This window comes from Peromyscus californicus, unplaced genomic scaffold (assembly GCF_007827085.1).
Source record: "Peromyscus californicus insignis strain IS unplaced genomic scaffold, ASM782708v3 Scaffold_18__1_contigs__length_77618521, whole genome shotgun sequence".
Classification (NCBI taxonomy): Eukaryota; Metazoa; Chordata; class Mammalia; order Rodentia; family Cricetidae; genus Peromyscus; species Peromyscus californicus.
This window is the reverse complement of record NW_026294480.1, coordinates 59,913,856-59,937,179: the sequence shown is the minus strand read 5'-3', so window position 1 is coordinate 59,937,179 and position 23,324 is coordinate 59,913,856. Positions and strand designations below refer to the sequence as shown.

Genomic DNA, 23,324 nt, shown 5'->3' with positions numbered 1-23,324 from the left:
TTCTCTAGATGGCCATCCCTTAGGTGCTATCTTAGCAAGAATTGGAACATTAATTGATTATGAAGCCTCAGCAAGATCACTTGTTACATCTGAGGCAGCCAATGCAGAAACTGTGTTCCCGTGGGTTGGTGACAGCCTGTGTGACCATTGGCCGGGGCTCCTGCAGAGCACTCTAAATGAGAAATCAGCAAGCGTGGGTCACGGTAATAAGTTGTTCCATGTCTGCAGATCCAGGAAAGAGCAGACACAAACAGCCTTTTCCTCGCAGACTTGCAACCGGTCTGCCAAGGTGTTTCCCTAAGTACTTAGGATGCGGGGGATGGATGGAGTCTGGGGAGGATACTTTCATCACATGTAAAATCATTGCCAGTGGATGTTTCTCTCTGCCATGTATGAATACAATGTATGGGGAGTAAGAAACACACTTGGAAAAGCACGGTGTTTTCACGTTCATGTTTGAGGACAGCATTTTGCTCGTAGAGCCCCCTGCTGCTCTTGTCTCAGCCAGGCTCAGTCTTATTCCCTGAAGTACCTGCCCCCCCTTCAGCTGCCCAACCTCTCTTTCTATTCTTGGCTTTGGATATACGTTGCTCTTCACGGAGAATGTGGCCCGCATAACCCAGACTTTGTTCTAACACGAGGAATTCCTATTACATCTTAACCCAAGAAGACGGCCCAGGCCAAATGAATGATAGAACAATACAATGTCCCCGAAAGACTCCAGGCCCAGTCAGTATTACATGGTCTGGACAATCTTGTTTACAGTAGACTCGACTTCTTGGCATTCTGGGGAAGGGGAGAAGGTGGGAAGCCAGGTCCAAGTCAAGTCAAGGGTACGAGGCTGAGAGACAGCATAGTACAGTTGCTGAGACAGGAGTGATTCTTGACGCAGAGGGACAGGAGCTCAAACCCTCATTCTACGACCGGCTGCCTCAGTTTTCTTATCTTCAAGATGGTACTCAAGGTTACCATGGCTACTGGGAGGATCCAAGGAAAGAATTCATGCAAAACACCTGGAAGAAAAGCTGGCGAAAGTCGGAATTCACAAATGCAGCTGTTACGGCGGTCGTTACTTTCTGGGCTTTGGCCTTTTTGCCTGGCCAGAGAGGGCACTGCAGCAGTAACCTCTGGGTGGGGTGTCTCAGTGTTCCAAAGGTCCAGGTTGAGGTAGGGAATCCCGCTGTTCCATGGATGGAGGCTAGCGCCCCCTGGAGGAGATGGTTGATAAGGGCTGTCCAGGCTTCAGGAACCCCTTTCAGGCCACAGAAAAGCTTATCTGGAAACAAACATTCCACTGCAGGTAGGGTAAAGGTTTTGCTGCAAGAGAGATGGGAGTAAGGGTAGGAGGGGAAATTGTAGACTCCACAAGAGTGCTTGTGGTACTCAGAGCCGCACCTGTGTGTTGAAGGCCTCAGCCTTGTGGCTGTGCATGGCTGGGCAGACAGGGGCAGATGGCATTAAATTTAAATAAATTTAGAGATTCTTAAAACGATGCAACGTTAGCTTTCTGGTGTTAAGCCTTTCTCAGAATGTTAAGTCTTAGTTCTTCCTTATGTGAAAAACAGAAATGGGCTTGAGAGATGGCAGCATCCATTCAAAGGAAAAGCCCTCACTCTTCTGTGCACTCACCTGGACAGACTCGACCTCACTACACTTGATTTTCCATTGTCTTTTGAGTACCAAGAAACAATGTATTGTCAGTGACTCCAAGGCCAAATTTTTGGTATTGCTAACTCTCCCTGTTGGCACAATGGCACATAGCTTAAAGCGATTGCGTCCAGTCGCTCCGGGCTTTCATTTCGGAGCCACACTTGGAAAGACAACGTCCATCGCACGAGGTTCTCTACCTCCCGCTCATGCTCCAGCTGCTCCTGTGCTCCAGCTGCTCCTGTGCTCCAGCTGCTCCTGTGCTCCAGCTGCTCCTGTGCTCCAGCTGCTCCTGTGCTCCAGCTGCTCCTGTGGTGGGAGGGTGAACAGTCTAGTCAGCTTCTCACTGGGCATCCCAGACCTTGCTCTGAGTCCACCTGTTCTGTGACACTGGAGGACTTAACACGTGTAACCTAGGTGTGCAGGGAGCCAGTCCCCATGGGGCACCCTTACTTATCAGGAACCAGCCGGTTAATGCTTCCTTCTGAGATGGATTCCGTCCTGGTTTCATAAGGGTCTCGCTGAGACTGAACGTCGGTCATCTATGGCAGAGTGGCCAACTAGGATGACATCACATTCTCGTCCTGCTTTTTCCTTTTGCCCTGTTTGTTCCCGGCCGCTCACTCCTACTCTCTGGGATCGCTTCCAAAACAAACTACCTGTGCACACAGGTCTGCTTTTGGCCCAAGGAGAACTGGTGCTCGAAAGCATTTTCTCTTAACCACGTTCACACTAGTTTCCTCTATCTTCACCAACTTGGGGAGCTTAGGAGGTTAATAGCCTTGTTTTATAGAACCGGAAATTGAGCCCCAAAGAGGTTAAGTTACCCTCCAGATTCAGACAACTTGCTGGAGACAGATGTGGGAGCAGAGCTTCCTTCTGGAGACAGATGAGAGAGCAGAACCTTATTCTGGAGACAGATGTGGGAGCAGAACTTCATTCTGGAGACAGATGAGGGAGCAGAACTTCATTCTGGAGACAGATGAGGGAGCAGAACTTCATTCTGGAGACAGATGTGGGAGCAGAACTTTATTCTGGAGACAGATGTGGGAGCAGAACTTCATTCTGGAGACAGATGAGGGAGTAGAACCTCATTCTGGAGACAGATGTGGGAGCAGAACTTCATTCTGGAGACAGAGAGGAAGCAGAGCTTCATTCTGGAGACAGATGAGGGAGCAGAACTTCATTCTGGAGACAGATGTGGGAGCAGAACTTCATTCTGGAGACAGATGAGGGAGCAGAACCTCATTCTGGAGACAGATGAGGGGGCAGAACTTCATTCTGGAGACAGATGAGGGGGCAGAACCTCATTCTGGAGACAGATGAGGGGGCAGAACTTCATTCTGGAGACAGATGAGGGAGCAGAACCTCATTCTGGAGACAGATGAGGGGGCAGAACTTCATTCTGGAGACAGATGAGGGGGCAGAACTTCATTCTGGAGACAGATGAGGGGGCAGAACTTCATTCTGGAGACAGATGAGGGAGCAGAACCTCATTCTGGAGACAGATGAGGGGGCAGAACTTCATTCTGGAGACAGATGAGGGAGCAGAACCTCATTCTGGAGACAGATGAGGGGGCAGAACTTCATTCTGGAGACAGATGAGGGGGCAGAACTTCATTCTGGAGACAGATGAGGGAGCAGAACTTCATTCTGGAGACAGAGAGGGGGCAGAGCTTCATTCTGGAGACAGAGAGGGGGCAGAACTTCATTCTGGAGACAGATGAGGGGGCAGAACATCATTCTGGCCTTTGGCTAATAGTCAGTCCTCTAAAAACACCGTTCATCCCGCCGCCGCCTGCTGGTGACATGCTGGCTGTCAAGCTGGGCTGTCGGGAGGAAGAGAACCAGTGATGACAAAACTTGGCCAAAGAAATACTAATGATACTTGATTTCTGCATACGCCAGTATCCATGGGACTGAGGTTGTTGCTCCGCAGAATGAGAAGTAAGAGGCAAGATGATATACAGAAGACACGGTGATGGCTGGCACTGGAATGTGAGCAGGAAAGAAGCTAGGATTCGGTGGAGGGCCGTTAGGTACAGTGAAAAGATGGTGGGATTAAAGGCTTGAAACTGCCACCCCCAACTCCCCCTCTCCCCCACATAGTTGAAGCGTTATTAAGATGAAGTCCTGGACCATTACTGTCTAATGGAAATGTAATGCAAATCATTAATGTGAGCCACAGTTGTCTTACATAGCCAAGTTAAAAAAAAAAAAAAAAAAACTCGCCGGGTGGTGGTGGCGCACGCCTTTAATCCCAGCACTCGGGAGGCAGAGGCAGGCGGATCTCTGTGAGTTCGAGGCCAGCCTGGGCTACCAAGTGAGTTCCAGGAAAGGCGCAAAGCTACACAGAGAAACCCTGTCTCAAAAAACCAAAAAAAAAAAAAAAAAAAAAAAAAACCTCAAGCAAGCCAGGAGAAACTAATTTTAGCAATATATTTTCTTATTCAATATATCAAAAATACCACTTACCACGCCAACAAGAAATCGGCATCAGAAGCTATCAAGGAGGATTTTGCCATCTTTTGAAACATGCATTTTATACCGACAGCACACTTCCATTTCAATTCACCGCATTTCAGGTGTTCAGTAGCCACACCCAGTGGCCACTGTTTTGAACAACTCAGTTCTACAGGAATTGAGCTGGGAAGATGGCCCCTGGTTTATCAGAGAGTGAGTTACTGGAAATTGGCTGGGGGGAGTTCAGAATTATCTGGAGTGGATTGTTATAGGAGGGTGGAAGACGAGATCACTCAAGGAGAAAAGAGAGGCAGTAGAACCCAGGCTTTTTGAAAGATCATCTTTCCAAAGATGTGTTGATATTGAAATGAAGCGAGGGCTGGAAAGATGGCTTGGCAGGTCAAGGCGTTTGCCACCAAACATGATGATCTGAGCTCAGTTCCTGGAACCGTATGCATTGTGGCGTGTGCGCGCGCACACACACACACACATGCACGCACGCACACACACACACACACACACACACACACACACACACACACACTGTATATGTGTGCATGCATGCACACACACATAACTGTAATGTTCCTTTTTTAAAGGATTGTGACTGGAGTGGAGTGGAGAAAGTGTTGGGGTGAGAAGGGTCAAAGCTGTATAGATAAGTAAAACCTCTGCAGAAAAGTGACGGAGTCAGTGGGGGATCTGACGGCGTGTGCTTCAGGGAGAGGCAGGTGTGATGAACGGTAAGGTAAGAGAGGGGGAAGAGATGCAGAGATGGGAGCCCTGAGGACCCTTCAGTAAGGACTTCTGCAGTGGCCGTGTGGGAGGAGCCCTGCATGGAGGAGGGGTGCAGGAGCAGGGCAGGGCCAGTGCTTGGGGTCACGTCTCTGACATGCAGGAAAAGAAGGTCCGAGGGGTTGAGGGCTGTGCCTCCTCCACTCTCCTGTGTCTTCAGAGTGTTCTCACAGCCCCACCCAGGCATTGCCCTTGGCTCTGAGACCCGAATTCCCTCGACATGTGTTTCTACCCCCCACTTCTATCTTGCCCAGAGTATGTGATTGTTACCCATTTCCATTCTTCATCTGGGAGAGGTGGCACCTATGCCCTGTTCTTTCCTCTTACCCTATGAGAGTTGGGAAATGATGGAGCTGGTCTTTTTACGTGGAAAACACAATTGAGAATCTCTTAGGACTGGGGCTTACTGGGCAGAATATGGGCACGCAGCAGCAACTGAACCAGCCAGACCTTTGAATTTAGATGCAGGAGGATTTTGTGGTCACCTTGTAGGAAAATCCTTGGTTTCTGGGCTCTAGAAGGTACACAGAGCTCTTTTAGGGCCAAGGGAACTCTTATACCTTCCACGAGTTAGTTTATATGCATTTCATCGATGCAGCTACCCTGCAGAGTACATGATCCAGGTTGACACCTGCAGAGCATTTGGGGTGCATACGTGTTCCCAAACCCTTGTCCATCCTAGCTGCTAGCCATGGCAGCCTCTCCATATCGGGAACGCATCAATATGTTGCAAATCACTGACATTTGGATTGGGCAGGTGTGGTGATATTTTATTGTGCTAAATGTGGTGATACTTTATTTGTGCTGAAACATGGTGATATTTTACTTGTATGTTAATAAATAAAGTTTGCCTGAAGATCAGAGGTAATAGCAAGCCATTAACACAAAAGTCAGGCAGTGGTAGCACACGCCCTTAATCCGATCACATGGCAGGAAGGGTCTCTGTGTGTTCAAGGACACACTAGGGAACAGCCAAGCTAATAATACACGCCTTTAATACCAGTACCAACCATAGAGACCTGGAGGTCTGTACAGACAGTGACAAGGAAGTGAGGTAGCTGGGCTAAGAGCCAATGAGAGGGCAGAACAGCAAGGCAATAAAAGCCTGGGTAGACAGGAAGTAGCTCTCTTGGGAAGCTATGGCAGCATGGTGAGTTAAGGCTAGCTGGTGGCTCTCACTATTTCCCTGTCTCTAAGGCTTTCACCCCTATATTTGGCTCTGTGTTTCTTATTTAATAAGATCATTTAGAAATTCGTCTACAGGCAGGCATGTAGTGGGATAAAGACTGTGAGGTCCCGAAGCTTGGCCTGTCGTGAACCCTCTTCTGGTCAGGGGTGTCACAGGGTTACTGGTGTGTAAGTGATGGTATCACATTGACTTGGTGTTTAAAATGGCAGTAGATGTTCCTGCAAGGATACTTTGCCATCCCCGCCTCACCTCCATTTCTTTCTCCCGAATGAAAGCATGGGGTTTGTTGCTTCTGTCTCAGATCGGACCTTACGCCATCTGTAGGAAATCTCATGTGTGTGGGAAATCCAGAAGCTTGCTTGACTCTCTGCTCTTTCTCCTCCGCCACCTCCACTGAACCAAGACATCTCCTATTGGTGCCGTCATGTAAAAGAGAAAGGAGTAATTAGCATAACCATCCACAGTGGAGCGAACACAGAAATGCTTGGGCCCTTCACACTGCCATGAAAACCCAATTAGCACTCTTTTACGGTTGTAATTTTTAATTACTGTTTGAGTGGAGAAAAAATGTATTCGCTAATTAGATAATTATTGGGTAGTGACCTTTCGATTTAAAAAATTGCTTTGAGTCTAAAACTGTCTCAGGAAGAATTGTTTAATAAATCACGGCTGCTTTGATGTCATAGAAAATCTTAGCACGGAGAAAGGTCTTGAATCGCCTGCTGAACTTGGAGAGGACCTGACTCACAACCACAGGTAATTCCAGCTTCAGGTGATCCAGAGCACACGTACACGCGCTTACACACACACACACACACACACACACACACACACACACACACACACACACACATATTTAAAAAAAGTAAAAATAAATCTTCATAAAAGAAAAGGTGTTGAGGTGTTTGCTCATAATTCCAGCACTCAGGAGGCTGAAGCAGGAGGATTGAGTGTTCCAGGCCAGCCTATGCTAAGAGAAAGTCTTTGTTTCCAAAATAGGGGGATGGGGAGTGTGGAGAAAAAGGAAAGAGAGCTGTAGGGAAGGAAAGGGTGAAAGGAGGGAGCTGGGGGATGGGAGTCCATTGGTAGTATTTGCCTATCATGCACGGGGCCCTGGGTTTGATCCCCAACACTGCATGAGCTGGATGTGGTGGCAAACACCGGCACTCAGGAGGTAAAGACAGAAGGATCAGAAGTTCAGGGTCATCCTCAGATACATAGTGAGTTTGAAGGTAACCTGGGATACATGAGACAGGATCTCAAAAAAGAAAATATAAGGAAAAGGAAGACTTTTTTCCCCTGAGGTTATAATTGTTTACTACTATACTATAATGTCATACCATAAGTGGCGGTCTCCAGATACTCAATCTTTTTCTTATCCTTTGCTCTAGTTTCCTATACCTTTTGTAATTTTTAGACTGTGACAAATGATGTAACTTTATGGGGAAACCCATACTGGTTTGAGAGTTCTTCATAGTGTGTGTGTGTGTAATGAAATTTAGAGTCTTTCCTCTAAAGAAAATACAGGACTGATTGCTATGTGGTGTAAGCAACTGAGGAACAGTCTACAGTGTGTGGAAACCATTGTCTGGGACATCTCAGACATCTGAAATAGTCTAAAAATAAGCTTATTTTCCTAAATATATGATAGGCCGTTAAAACCAAATTAGAAACTTTGAGCAGTAAACTGAATGGTCACACCCCCTAAAAATGTCCATAAAATGAACCTCTATTGTAGGAAGCTGTATTGTGTATCCCCTTCCTACAGCTCATGGTTGTATATATGGGAGTATTAAGGGCGGTAGTTTTAATATCTAATCACACCATCAGTGGCTGTGTGTAAACTTGTTACTACAAAGTTACATATAGAATGTTTAGTTGCTATGTAGAAGATATTGCTTCTATTTACTAGTAAGTCTAGTTTCTACGTTTGAGTTAGACCCAGAGCTCAGAACTCTGAGCTGTGTCTGGATGCTGCCAGGCCAGCGTGAGGAAGTGTGTGAATAGTTTGAGTTGTGTGCTTTGGTTTGTTTCTCTCTGCTTTGCTTTGAAAGTGTCCAGTTTTGACTCTCCGTAGACTTGTGGTTTAATATGCCACCTGTAACTATAGCCGCATCTGTAGCAAGGACTTCCGGGGTGTGTCCTATCACATGCACAAGCAAATTCCAGTGAAATCAGGTAGATGGAGGTACAGATCGCAGAAGGGCAGAATGGTGACCGAACTCTGGCCCACAGCATCTCTGTGCTCTACTGTGAGGTGCCGTTTAGCTCTAAGTAGAGGTAGGTTGTGGTTCTTTGTTTAATTGGTTTGACAACAGAAAACAGAGTATAGTTATACAGTTTTCAATTTAAAAGCAACTATGGTATAATATATGTACTATCTGATGCCGCCAACTCAATCTCCTTCCTGTCTGGAACTCTGCACTTGCAACTTTCCGTGGTGGCTTGTCATGTGATGTGTCCCCTCCCTACTCTGCAAAGCTGACCCACATCACTGGGCTTGGTTTTGACCACAGCACTCAGCACAGCCGTTAGTTCCCGCTTCTTTTCCTTGTTTAACACCTGTTCTCTCAGCAGGGTTGAGCTCTTTGGGAGGGGGACCTTGTCTGTCTTGGTCCCTACTATATTAGGTTGTTGAATGACATGGCTCTCCCTTCATTGTAACTTAACACCACTGATAATACTTTCTAATTTTTAGATCAGACTTTTTAATAAACCTCGTTTATTTCTTTAGATTTGCTTTATTATTTTGTGAGTATAAAAGAGTTTTGCCTGCATATGTTATACCTATATACCACATGTGTGCTTGGTACCCTTGGAGGGTAGAAGAGGGCATCGAATGCCCTGGGAAAGAAGTTACAGATAGTTGTGAGCTACAGTGTGGATGCTGGGAATTGAACCTATGTCTTCTGCAAAAGCAACAAGTGCTCTTAACTGCTGAGCTACCTCTCTATCCCCACCACAGTCATTTAGATTTAATGTCAGCTCTCAGAAGAAATCCTTACTATCTCCTAATTACTTTCACTTAAAAACCATCTCAGTAATTTCATCAAATTATTCATATTTCTGATGTAAAAATCAATTCATGATCATAGAAGAAAGTTAGAACTACTGAAAGGATAAAGAGGACAATTATGAATTGTGTTATTCCTAAGAAAAACATTTAAACTCATGTGGGGAGATTGCTTCTGACATTAACAGTTCCTTTAAAACATAACAGTTCCTTAAAAACATAATAGTGGGGTATGTACCTGGTATATGAAAGATCATAGGTTCTAGCCCCAAGATTAAAAAAATAAAATAAAAAAAGGTCCAGCAAGATGGGAAGGTGGATAGAGCTGCCTAGCCACTTTTGACCAGAATTTGATCCCCAGAACCCACACTAAAAGGCAGGAACTGACTCTGACTAGCATGTGTGCTGTAGTGCATATGTGGTATCCTGTCCCCACCTTTTAAAAAGACAACACAAGAAAACCAATAAAAAAATCATGTTTTAACAATAGCATTCATTTTAAGAATCCAAGATTTGGGTGACAACAGTTGGCAAAGAGAGTGGTTGTTTGTTATTTGCTGAAATCTTGGGTACCTCCATAGGATACTTTGGCATAAACACTTAGTCGTAGTGTTGGGGAGTAATTGTGATGGATCTGTGCCGGCAGGGCTGTGGAATTCAGTTCCAGAACATCCGCAGCTTTGCACCTGTACTGAAATGGGAACCAGGAGGTCCTAACTCATTGTGGTATAATCCACTCATAGAAGCCATAGGCTTGTGTTTGGTCGTAGTAGGGGAAACTTGAGAACCGAGTGAGGTAGCTTCCGCTGCACAACAGGTCAGCAGGAATACTAAGTCTGTGTTTGCTGGTGACTCACCCTTCCTGTGAAACTCACTGTGAGTCAAAATGCATTTCATGCCAGGTGGTGGCGGCGCCCACCTTTAATCCCAACACTTGGGAGACAGAGGGAGGTGGATTTCTGTAGTTCAAGGCCAGCCTAGTCTACAGAGTTAAGTTCCAGGACAGCCAGGGCTACACAGTGAAACCCTGTCTCGAAAGACCAATAAATAAATAAATAAGTAAACAAACAAACAAACAAGTATGGATTTTATGGGGCCAGTGAGAGGGCTCAGTGGGTAAGGGCATTTGCCTCCACTCTGGAGTTAGTTCCTGAGGTCAATCCCCAGAACCGATATGGCAGAAAGAGAGAACTGATTCTCCAAGTTGTCTTTTACCCTCCACATGCATGCTATGGTACACTTGTGTGCCTTGCCTGCAGTGAAACAAATGAACAAACATAACATCTGTTTTAAAGCATTCCTTCAGCAGATCTGCCTTAAAAAGAATTTCTGAGTGGGGTGGTATTGACACAGACTTTTAATCCCAGCACTTAGGAGGCAGAGGCAGGAGGATCATTGTGAGTTTGAGCTAACTTAGTCTATAAAGTGAGTTTCGGGACAACCGGAGCTGTTACGCAGAGAAACCCTGTCTCAAAAAACAACAACAAAAAAAAAAAAAGAAAGAAAGAAAGAAAGAAAAAAAATCCTGAGAATTGGGGAGACGGCTCCATGGACAAAGAACTTGCTATCTAAGTATGAAGACTAGAGATTGGATTCCAGCCTGGCCCTGTGGCCTGTGTGTAATCCTAGTGCTCAGAGGCAGAGACAAAGGAACCCAGAGGGCAAACTAGCAATCTAGACTAGTCAAATCTGTGAATTCCAGATTCAGTGAAGAGATCCCCACCTCGGTAAATAAAGTGGAGATGATGAGGAAGACAGCCAGCGTCGACTGCTGGCCTGTCGATGCACATACACATGCACATACATGCACATGCACATACATGCACATGCACATACATGCACACGTATGTACCTGTATCCGGGACTATGGCAGTCCAGCCCCTCGTCCGGGAAGAATCTACAACCAGCTGATAACTAATCTTTGATGAAAAGAAATGAATCTGTGTACACGAAACTTCTTAGTCCATACACTTTATTATTCTGAGTCAGTTCTCTCTCTACAAGCTTCTATTCTCTTTTAGCTCCTTTCTTCCTGATTTTTCTCTATATTCATCTACTGCTCCCACTAAGTTCTATCTTATCTGCCTCATCTAGGTCCTTTCTCATCTTCTTCTTACCCAGCTAGTACTTCCCATCTGACTCTTCCTCATCTTCCATCTCGTCCACACGTACTCTCTGGTCAAAATCCTCCTTGTTCCTCCCTGTTCTCCATCTCTCTGTTCCCCCCAAGTCTGTCCAGAGTCCAGTTATAAACCCAAACAATAGCAATCGCCTGGTCGAGCAAGGTCACCAGGCTTGAATTCTTGTGTGGTTATAAGGGCAGGTAAGAGTTTCCTCAGGCAGTGACCACCAGGCTTCCAGGGTCAAACGGAGGGGTGATAAGAATCACACAGAGGGACAGTAATTGTTAATTATCATTTGCAACCCAAAAGGGAAGTGACTAATGAATTAACTAAAGGCTAAATTCGGGTAATATCTAAGAAGAGGGATCCTATGTGCTCAACTATAGTCTTAAACGTGATTGGTAGAAAATGTTAAAAATCTGTAAGTTGCTAGGTCAATAAGAGAAAATAAAACTGCCTTCTTTTTTTCCTGTGGCTCCTATCTGTCCAAGCTATCTGCCATTTTTTCTGCAGGGTGGGAGAAGGTGTGTTCAGTCGCTAGGCAACCTGTGTACAGCTAGATGCCTCTGGTGATAGTTAAAGGGAGATCTGGAACTAGAGGTAAGGTTTGGGAAAGGAGGAAGTAAAGCTTAATTGGCACATCCGCCAGGCCTTCTCAAGCAGGTAGTCTGGACACTTAAGTCTGTTCTTAGAGAGTACAGAGGTATCTCTGATAAGATACTTTCCTCCGTCCGGGGTTTGGACCTGGCCGGATGCTGCCAATGACTGTAATTACAGGGAGGCTTGAACTGGGGTTCTGGCTGTGCACAGCTGTCAGCGCAGAAAGTTATCTAAATATTCCTTTAGTAGAGGGGAAATGGTGCCCAATAAATGATGGAAAAGCTACAATAGCGTACAAGAAACTCACAGCAGGAAACGGCTGATAATCAAAAGCCAAATATCACCAAGGCTCCTTGAGCCTCAGCCTGACCTCTGGAAGGCCCTTGGCTTCTTCCAGGTATTAGCTTTGTCACAATCAGCTGAAATCCCACTTTGTATATTTTTACGGCTTACAGCATACCTGAGCACACATGTGTACACATACGGCATGCACACATATACATGCAAAAATCGTTTCTGATTGCATGTTTGTTTCCTGGCCGGCAAATAGAGATGGACAGTATGGTTATGAAAAAAATCCCAAGAGGACAAGGTTCTTAGTCAATGGCTGGAGGTCCCCTAAATGTCCTCTACTCCGTGTCATGAGCTCAGAGCAGCCCTCCTCACTGGCTGTGCCATTGAGTTGTCCAGCTGAGTGAAGTGTCACTCTTTCTGGGTTTGGGGGTGTGTTGTACCTTTTGATGCATCTGTTGTGCTGGTAAACCTGAAATCATCACAGCAAAAACTGTTTATTTGATCTTCCCTGAAACAGACTGTCTCTTCTTACTTCCCGTGGATAAAACCGACAGGTCCTTCCTTTTCCTGTGGGCCAAAACCCTATGATGAGAGCCACGTGGAAGACACAGCTTTAAACATAGTTTTTACTTGCTCTGAGTCTCTCAAAGTCTGAGAGAAACTATAGGCATCCCCTGGATGACTCCATGGCCGTACTTTTCTCCCGGCAAGCCCCTCTCGGAGAGATGTGGTGATTGTCAGTGGAGGTTGACAGAGAGCCCTCTGGAGAGGGACGGAGGGGGCTGGAGTGCGGACCACTAATTCTTCACAGTCACAGTATCTGGGTCACAGTCGTGCGGGTCCCCACTCACTAGACCCAGGTACGTCATAGATGGTGAAGATCTGCTGCCATTGGAGGGGTCAAAATTAATAGAATCTACAGTGATTCCTCGGGTTCTTAAAATGGATATTTCAGATGAAACCTTTGGGATCTCAAAAATGATGGTTGACCTTATTGTTGTCTGCTGAGATTTGTTTTAGAACTCGCCCAGATATCTCCTTTATTCATTTTATTGTCGCTGTAATTACAGTCAAATACAATGGTGGAGATTGGGATGGGCTTCAGCAACCACAGTATGACTGTGGCTTTGCTGCTAACCCTGCACGGCCCCTCTCATACCATTTAACTAGGCCTTATCATCTTCGTGTTGATCTCTTAGATAATCTTTGTGATTCTGTGGTCCAGTGTTAAGAATTCAAAGCTCTGCACCCCCCCCCCCCCACACGCACACACATACAAGCTGTCTATCCATGAGCCCACACTTCCTCTTTTCTGCAGGGCAGAGCACTGGCTAGGCATGATTACAGTCTTCCAAGTCCTCTGGGAAACCCCTCCTAAGATCTGACCACCGCTCACATGACTCCGCAGTGTAGCCAGAATGAGAACGTGGGCTGGGGGGCTGGATTCAGGGACTCACTGCTCTAACATCCTCCCTGTGCCTTACCCTTTCATTCTGAAGTCAGGGCAGTTTCACTCTTTAGAGGGTGTGTGTGTGTGTGTGTGTGTGTGTGTTTGTGTTTGTGTAAGAGTGGGGGCAAGGAGAGAGAAAGACAGAGAGACACAGAGGGAGGGAGAGAATGGGAAGAAGGGAGAGAGAGAGAGAGAGAGAGAGAGAGAGAGAGAGAGAGAGAGAGAGAGAGAGAGAGAGAACAGTCCAGGCTGTGTGAACTTGATGATAACCTCTCTCAACCTCTTGAGATTACAGGTGTACATTACCACACACAGGATGGAGCTACTTTGATAATTTTATAGCCGTCAGAGTTAAAGGGTTGCTGTTTTCTTAGGTGTGCCTTTTCTGGATAGTCTTCATTGACTTCGGTACCCCTCTGTTTCAGCCACACTTGATCAGCAGTTCAGAAAAGCAGTAACAAAGGTACAGAACGTAAGTGGTAACTTCAAAGCATTGCCTTTAATCTCCCGCTGGGTCAGTGATTCTCCAAGTAAGGTCCCAGGAGCAGCAATACCAGCATCTCTGGGAACTTGTGAGAAAGATAAATCCTTGGTCTCTTCCCTGGGCCAGAGGCCCTTGAAGTGGGACTCTAATCCATGCTTCGGCAATCTTCTGGGTAATTCTACATGCTACTGTTTGAGCATTTTTCTGGAAAAAAAATTGGGTTTTCAGACTGTTGGATTGTTTTTTTTTTTTTTTTAATTTTAAAGTGATGATATTATTTTGAAATAATCATTGAGCTGATGTGGTTTACAAATAGGAGGGATGTGTCCCCCCCTTTCTCTCTCTCTCTCTCTCTCTCTCTCTCTCTCTCTCTCTCTCTCTCTCTCTCTCGTTTCATGTAGTCCAAGCTGGTCTCAAACTCATTATATAATCTAGGATGACTTTAGATTTATGATCTTCCTGCCTCCACTTCCTTAGTACTTGGATTACAGACTTGTGCCATCAAGCCTAACTGAATGTTACATTTTTTTTTTTTTTTTTGGTTTTTCAAGACAGGGTTTCTCTGTGTAGCTTTGCGCCTTTCCTGGAACTCACTTGGTAGCCCAGGCTGGCCTCGAACTCACAGAGATCCGCCTGGCTCTGCCTCCCGAGTGCTGGGATTAAAGGCGTGCGCCACCACCTCCCGGCTACATTTTTAAATATATATTTTAATTTAAATTATGTGTACATATATATCCTAGTTAGGGTTCTTATTGCTGTGATAAAAACACCTTGACAAAAAGCAAATTGCATTACACTTCCATAGCACTGTTCATCACTGAAGGAAGTCAGGACAGGAACTCAAACAGGGCAGGAACCTGGAGGCAGGAGCGGATGCAGAGGCCATGGAAGAGCACTGCTTACTGGCTTCCTCTTCATGACTTGTTCAGCCTGCTTTCTTACGGAACTCAGGACCACCGGCCCAGGGGTGTCCCCACTCACGATGGACTGGACCCTCCCCCATCAACCACTAAGAAAATGCCTTATAGCTGGATCTTAAGGAGGCATTTTCTCAGTTGAGGTTCCCTCCTTTCAGATAACTCTAGCTGTGTCAAGTTGATATAAAACTATCCAGCACAGTGTATGTGTCTGTGTTTGGGTGTATGGATATGCCTGCAGTGTCTGTAGTGCCGAAGAGGATGTTGGATCCTGTAGAGCTGGAATTACAGGTGACGGTGAGCTGCCCAGTGTGGGTGCAGGGAACTGAATGTGGGTCCTCTGGAAGAGCGGTACATGCTCTTAACTGCCCAGCCATCTCTCCAGCCCCGGATGTTACATTGTTTAAAGAAATATTTTCCAGCCTTCCTATCCTTTTGCTTGGAAGAAGTTTTCATATTGCCTTCTGTTTCAAAAACTTATTTATACAGTGAAATTTTAGGCTTAGCTTCTGTTATGGAAACATGAGTAACTGTTCTTTCAGTGATCTACTCTGATGTGATAGACATGATATAAAATGGAGAGAATGGTCACTAATAAAACCTTTATTTCTTTTCTTTTTCCGAGCTGGGTTATTTTCTGTTGAGCCTCCCGGATGTCATTCAGCAGGTATAGGTTTTAGGACAGCAGGTATAGGTTACCTTTTTAAAATGACTTTGAAACAAATGGAGTTTTTCCACAACAGACCTAGAAGTTACTCTTGTCAGAGGGGAATTTTCACTAAATCCAGCACTTTCTGGAAGGAGAAAGTATGAGCATATGTCAGAAATTAAGTGATGGAATGGGGGATAATGTCACCTGGTTTAGGTGAAGAAACTGACCCAGAAGCCTTGGCCTGGTGGTAAGAGTTGACAAAGTCAGGTCTCCAAGCGTCTGATTCCATCGTTTGCAGGACCCCTCTACTGCCTCAGAGCACCCCTGATTGGCTGGACTTTTGTCAAGAGCTTGACTGACTCAAAGTGGTTTCCTTTTTTTTTTTTTTTTGGCTTGGTTTAATATAAAGCGTTCACAAGTTCTTTCAAGAACAGCACACAGCTTTGTTTAACTCCCTCAAGCCCCCTTCACCTCCGTCAAGTCGCACCAGGAAATTTAAGGTCTAGCCAGAGGCCCCCCAAAGAGTTAAAAACTCAACCATCGTGCGGAGTAGAAGAAATTGATGTCAAAACCAGATGTGCCGCTGTGGGCCTTGCTGAATTCATAAGTCAGGATAAAGCCAGTATGTATGCACGCATCTAAAAAAAAAAATCTTGGCCGGTGTTGTAGAGAAATGAAAGGTCTCATCTGCAATCCGCCTTTCAGGCCTCCCTGGTCAGGAGCCCTGCTGAAGGGCTCCCGAGAGACAGGTGGCCCTGACACTCCTAGCCATGAAGTCAGAACGTCCTATAATCCCTTGTTTTCACTGTCGGTGTTCCGGCCGAGCTGCCTGCACCGAGCCTGCCCGTTTTCATTGGCTTCGGGGATTGTTATTGGAGTGGTTGACAGCTGTCTGCCAGGCTGTCTGCAACTGCCTTCCTGTGTGCTCGCTGCCTGCGCGGGGGCTCCACTTCAGAGCGCTATTGTTCCTGTTCAGCCCTCTCTTAAAATCTTTCCCAGCTGTATCCTGATATGGTAAACTACTTAAATTAGCTCCAGATTGCTCTGTTTATTTTATGTTAGATAAGTGACAGAATACAGTCCCAGCAGCAGGCCAAATGGGGGGTGGGGGTGGGAATGGGGAGGGGGGGCGCGGTCAGAGGACACAAGGTCTTTTACAGCACAAAGGAGAGTTCCAGACAAAACCCCGAAAAGGCGCAAGTGTGATGCATTCATAGTCCTGACATTCGGACGTGACCCAGAATGGCTGGGCAAGCGTGAAGTGTGGATTTGAGCAGCAGAAAAGAAAAATCAGGACCCGGGCACAAAGCCTTACTAGACAGAAGCAAAGATATATGTTACGGAAGAACCCATGGGATCTGTCAGGTTGGTTTCTGTGCCACACTTGACGCCCATGTCGGCAGAGAGCCCACCCCCTTAGGATCACAGTGCAAGGCCACTGTGGGCTCAGACCCAGCCCGGGTCCTTTACTCTCCCTGTCTGCTCAGCATTTGGAAACATTTGCTTCCATGCCTGAATTTAAAGCTAGAGAGACCCTCAGCTGTCAAATCAGCAGTGTAGCTGCTTACCACACAGCTGCGAGGGAAAAGTCACAGTGGGCCTGGCCGCCTCCGCTCCTGCTGGCCATCTGCGCAAAGGTTTAGCCATGGCCTCTCCCCCGTGGGGCCGGCTTTTTCTAGCCAGGGCTCTCCATGAGGACCTTCCATGTGCTTAACAAAGAGTGGGTTTTTACATAATAGATTCTCTCCTAGGATGAAGAGACTGTGACTGGTAGGAGTAAACCCAGATATAATATGAGAAATGAGCTCCCAAATGCTTGAACTCAGCTAAAGTACACAGCGGTGCCGGCAGCCTGCTGAGTGACAGTGGTCGCTGAGCCCTGTCCCGGTAACTCGAGACTCCCTAGTGAAGATGCCATGACTCACTTTTTCACAGCTGGGCCACTCTTCCCCACCCCGAGTCAAGGTCCCTGAAACCCTGTCTACCATGTGCAAAGATGGGAAGGCTCTCGAGCAGGGTCAGGAGTAATAAGAAATGCCCTCAGGAGCCGCCTCTTGGTTTCCTTTTAGGAAAATAATCTCACTGTATAATTTTTTTAAAATGACAAAACCATCTGGAGAAAAATAATTACCCTGTCAAGGTCTCTTGGCCCCAGTGGAATATGCCTTTGGTCTCCATGAAGGTCCAGCACGGAGCTGCCTGGCCTGCATGTTACCCCAGCTCCCATCTCTCCTCCTCCTCCTCTTCCTGTGTAGCCTTGTTGACTTTTGACTGTGTGTAGCCATGCATTTCCCCTGGGCCAGGCTTCCCATAGCTGGGTTCCTGGAGAGCAGGAGCCGCATACTAAACCTGTCTCTTCTGTGGCCACAACACTAACTTAAGCCGTGTGGCCTAGCAGGCCTTTAATCAGGGCCTTTCAAGTCGCTGTGTTCTCTTTAATTCTTACCTTACACGGCGCACCTCGTTCATTCGGACACAGGCTTTAAAACAGAGGCCGACATCACAAGTCCCCTCGGCCTGTTCTCATTCACACCGTGGCACGGCCTTCCCCAGCTAGCTGAGATGGAGTAAGTCAGGCAAACTGAAAACGGGGTGATGCAGAAGAGTGGACTAGCGGAGACTTCGGAAGGGCAAATGGCAGATGAGGAATGAACTCGGGATTTTATTAGTTCCTGTGATGGGCCGAGTTCCTTGCATTGGTTCCGTCTCCTCTGTCTCTCAAGCTCTGGCCCGTGAAACCTGAGGCAGGCATTGACGGCACTCTCTTGTAGAAAACCCTACTTCTCGGTAGAGCAATGGGAGCTGCAACCAAATCGATGAGCAACTTGAGTCAACCAATGGAACTTTTCTGACAACTGGGAACTGTGCTTGAAATCTAGAATGTATTTCAGTGGCCCAAATAAAGATGACAGTGGAAAGAACCGTGGGAATGATACACTGTGAAAGGTGGGGGTTAAAAAGGATCGTCATGTTGTTAGCTTTCCCAGAGTAAAGAAGTATTGGTACAGAAAATAGAATGAAGGAGCCATGACTGGAGACATTGGGAATTTAATGAAAGGTCCTCTAGCACGAATCTTAAATGGTCTTATTAATAAAAACAAACCTGGAGCCAGTTATTGGGGTGAATGCTGGAAGGTCAGAGAAGCAGAACAAGCCATAGCCAACCTCACCTTGCCAATATCCTCAGACTGGAAACCTCTGTGTCCTCATCCGAATGGATCTCAGCTGAACTGCTGCTCAAAAGCCTAAAAGCTTAACCAGCTCTAGTTCCTGGTCCTCACTCCTTATATACCTTTCTGCTTCCTGCCATCCTCCCTGGGATTAAAGGCTCTTGTTACCATGCCTGACTGTTTCCAGTGTGACCTTGAACTCACAGAGATCCAGGCGGATCTCTGCCTCCGGAATGCTAGGATTAAAGGTGGGTGTGCCACCATTTTCTGGCCTCTATATCTAGTGGCTGTTCTGCTCTCTGACCCCAGATAAGTTTATTGGGGTGCACATTAGATCAACCACAAGGTCCATGTACAGAAAAGAGAAACCTATACAATAAACTACAGGAAAACAGTACCCGATTCATGAGTTGCTGAGAACCAGTGAAACAAAATGCCTGTTTGTTTGCCTCTGCCGAGAGAAATGAAACCGTTCTGTAAAATTGAAACCCTGGGGCCGAGGATGTAGCCCCTTTCATGTACAAGCAGCGTGAAACCCTGGATTTGGTCCCCAGCACCACACCAAACAAGTATGGTAGTGTCTACCTGCAATCCCAGAGCTTAAGTGGAGGTAGAGGTATCAGAAGTTCAAGGTCATCCTTGACTGTCTACTTTGAGGCCAAGCTAAGATACATAAAAATCTTGTCTCAAAAGATTTTTTTTTAATTTAAGATTTATACTTTATGTTTGTAGCATTTTCTTTCAGTGCTTAGAGTTGAGCCCAGGGCCTTGCATATACCAAGCAGGTGCTCTACCACTGAGCTACATGTCCAATCCAACTTTATTGATAACGGATAAAAACCACAGAAGTTTTCTGTGACTAACTAGTGGATGGATAAACAAGTGTGGGGCTTCCCACTGCACAGGAGGAATGCTTACCACACCCATGAGCATGGAGGGCTTGCCAACACATCATGCTGAGCAAAAGAAGCCGAGCTAAGATTGGACTGTGTGATTTTTTTCTTTTCTTTTTTTCTTTTTCTTTTCTTTTTTTTTTTTTTTTTTTTTTGGTTTTTCGAGACAGGGTTTCTCTGTGTAGCTTTGTGCCTTTCCTGGAACTCACTTGGTAGCCCAGGCTGGCCTCGAACTCACAGAGATCCGCCTGCCTCTGCCTTCCGAGTGCTGGGATTAAAGGCATGTGCCACGGACCACCTGGCCGATTTTTTTTTTTTCTAATGAAACATCCTGATAGAAGCAAAACTTTAAAGATGGGGAGGATATCAGTGGTGCCAGGGACTGGTTTGGACATATGACGTGAGTACAGAGATGTCGCAAGGGAGTCAGTGTGGGGTGCTCTGTTTCTTGAGTATGTTTGCTGTTATGTAGCTGTCAAAATTCATAGAGGTGCATATAGAATCATTGGATTTTTATCATCTGTAGTTTTAAAACAGAAAAGTGCCAGCACACCATTTCATGTCTGACAGGGTTATTTTCATGGCAGTGAGAAGGAGGGGAAAGATTTGTGTAATCCCTTATCTATTTTGAAGTCATTTTCCACTTGATTCATATTTAAACTTTCAGGAAGCCAAAAATGGAATAAACAATGAGGCAGTCTCTCCGGCTACATCCAGAAAGCTTTCCAAAACTGAATTTTGTGTCTCACATGCCAGATGGATGTTTTATAGGATCAGCTTGCTGCAGAAGACTCCACTGAGAAGTGAGGTTATCAAAGTCAAGGTCTGTAAAATTAAGAGAGACTCCCTGGCTCCAGAACATACCTGCTGGTGTGTGCACATGCATGTGCATGTGCATTTTATTTGTAAGAAGCCAGGTCACTGTGATAGACCAGCGAAAGCATGAGTGGAGAGCCTGCTACGTCCTGAAAGCTCAGCGTTTTGATAAGTTAGGATGGCGTTCGGAATACCTGTCCAGGGGAGTCCATCTGTTGCCCCTAGATTCAGGGTCGCTCAGTTGCAATGGCACCCATTAGCTGACCGGAACTGTGCTCTCTCTTTCTGAAGCCACACACCACCCTGCTTCCTCCCACACCATCATGGGTCTTACTGGTCTCTGTGCACAAGAGTAGTGTGACAGATACTTGGCTTGAGGAAACCTTTGACCTTTCCCAGGGCACACATTATTTTATGTTTTTCTGAAAGAGTTTCTTGGGGTTTGTTTTACTGATAAGTCTTTAATCCCTCTTTCCTTTTTATTTTATGATCTGTGCCAGTTAGTTGTGCATCAACTTGACCCAAGCTAGGGTCATTTGGAAAGAGGAAACATCAATTGGAAAAATGCCTCCATCGAATTGGCCTATATGAAAGTCTATAGGGTATTTTCTTGATTGATGGATGTGGGAGGGCCCAGCCCACTGGGAGCAGTGCCAACCCTGCACATGTGGTCCTGGGTTGTAGAAGAAGCAGGCTGAGCAAGTTATCGGGGAGCAAGCCAGTAAGCAGCGTTCCTTCATGGTTCTGTCTCAGTTTTTGCGTCCTGGTTCCTGCCTTGAATTTCTGTCCTGATTTCCCCCAGTGATGGATTATGGCATGGAAGTGTAAGCCAAATAACCTTTACCTCCAAGTTGCTTTTATTGGTGTTGTTTTTTTCTTTCTTCAAAGATTTATTTGTTTTTAGTTTATATTATCTGTGTGTATGTATGTGTACCACACACATGCAGTGTGTGGCCAGAAGGGAGCAATGGATTCCCCAGAAACTGTAGTCACAGACAGTTGTGAGCCACCACACTGATGCTGAGAACCTAACCCAAGTCCTCTGGAAGAGTAACAACTGCTCTCCTGTCCCCTGGGCCATCTCTCCAGCTCCCCAGTTGGTGTTTTTTCACAGCAACCGGAACCCAAGTAGGACATCACACAATATTGCTTATCGAGATATAATTCACATACCATAAAATTAAAAAGTATGCGGCTTACTGGTTTTTAGTGTATTCACAAAGCTGTGCATTCGCTATCATTATCCAATTCCAGGACACTTTTATCAGCTCCAACAGAAATCCTGTACCCATTATCAGTTGCTCCCGTTCCTGCCCCTCCCAGTCCTGCAATCACTATCTACTTTTTCTGTCTAGATTTTCCTGTTTTGAACATGGGGCATAAATAAAACCATACAGTATTTGGTCATCTCTGTCTCACTTTCTCTTTAATGTTTTCGAGGTTCATCCGTTTTGTAACATGAATGTGTCCTTTCTTGGATCTTATGGTCCCACAAAGGTAACTGATGTATATGGGACCTCTAGGTTTAACCTCCGGAGGAGCCAGAAAGTGTTGTGTTCCCGGCAGCAGGATAATCGGTTCTAACGGCTTCACGTGGAAGCGGTCAGTTTTTAATTGTAGCTGTCCTCTGGAGAATGAGGTGGTCTCGCCTGTCGTCTTAGTTTGAGCCTACTTAATGAGTAATGAGGCTGAGCATCTTGTTATGTGCTCGTTGGCCACTAATATACTTTCTTTGGAGAAATCTCTCTTTGTATCCTTTGCTCGTATTTTAATTGAGTTCCTTGTCTTTGTGTTGTGGAATTGTAACATCGCTGGCTTGAGGTTTTAAGGTATGCCATGAAGTAGGGGTTGGTCAAGGTTTGTTTTGTTACTGTCTTGGTTTTTAGTTTTGTCTTGTTTTTACACGCCATCGTCTAACTTCATTTGTTGCAAACACTGTTTCCCTCTCTTACCCTTAGCACCTTTACTCAAATTCATGTGATCGGACACGTGCACAGTGACCACAGATTTCAGTGCTCACACTGAGAAATTCAACACGTAACTTCCTTCTTCCTCATCAGTGACTCCAGGGCTGCCTAGGTTCCTGTTCTGCTGTGTGGAGGCAACCCCATGTCAAGGGTCTGCATGGCCCTTCCCAAACTGAAATATAATTGCCACTGTATCTGTATTTGAAAGTCAGGGACTGTAGGAAGTGATGTGGTCACGGATGGATTAAGGCTGCTACTGCATGAGTAGCTTTGTTGTAAAATCTTTCTTCAATCTCTTTGGTCCTTCTGCTTTCTGCCATGGGATGATGCCTCACTGAGGGAGACCCTCACTGGATCCTAGAGCCACAGGCCTGGACATCACTGCCCCCAGAACCCTATGAGTTTAAAAGTCACCCGGCCGGTGAAAGTCTGTGCTAACAAAAAACAGTACCTGTTTCAATCAGCACAGTTCATCTCACTTAATTTACTGTCTCTCTTCCCGGCTCCTCTCCAGGAAGCCAAAGCGCTGGAGCTGGGGTGAGAGGTGGGAGTGAGTGGTCCACAGCTCTCCCTCCTCCACCAGCCTCAGTGGAAGCATCCCTGTCCTGGCCACACCTCCCATTTCACCCATCAAGATCATGCCGGGTCCTCCCTGTCACAGAGAGTCTTGGGACCACCTCCACGTCCATATGTGTTCTTCTCAATGACAGACAGAACATTCATGAGTGGACCTGCGCTTCCCCGTGCTCTGGTGTGGCCTGCCTGCCTTCTCCTTGTGCAGCCGTAGCTATCCGATGCTACAACCCTACACTTGGCACTTGAAAATGCAGAGCCTTGCTGCTCCCTCCAAC

At 46.0% G+C, this 23,324-nt stretch overlaps 1 protein-coding gene and 1 long non-coding RNA gene across 2 annotated transcripts in view; one reads left to right on the top strand and one right to left on the bottom strand.

Moving 5' to 3' along the window:
* Arsb (arylsulfatase B) overlaps nucleotides 1-23,324 on the top strand; it is a 170,335-nt gene that overhangs the window by 45,343 nt on the left and 101,668 nt on the right. The gene's annotated exons all lie outside the window — the stretch shown is intronic.
* On the bottom strand, nucleotides 14,055-19,723 carry LOC128113692 (uncharacterized). Its single transcript, XR_008219592.1, has 2 exons — nucleotides 17,196-19,723; nucleotides 14,055-14,262 (listed from the first exon to the last, which is right to left on the bottom strand). It is a non-coding gene; the product is annotated as an uncharacterized LOC128113692 (long non-coding RNA).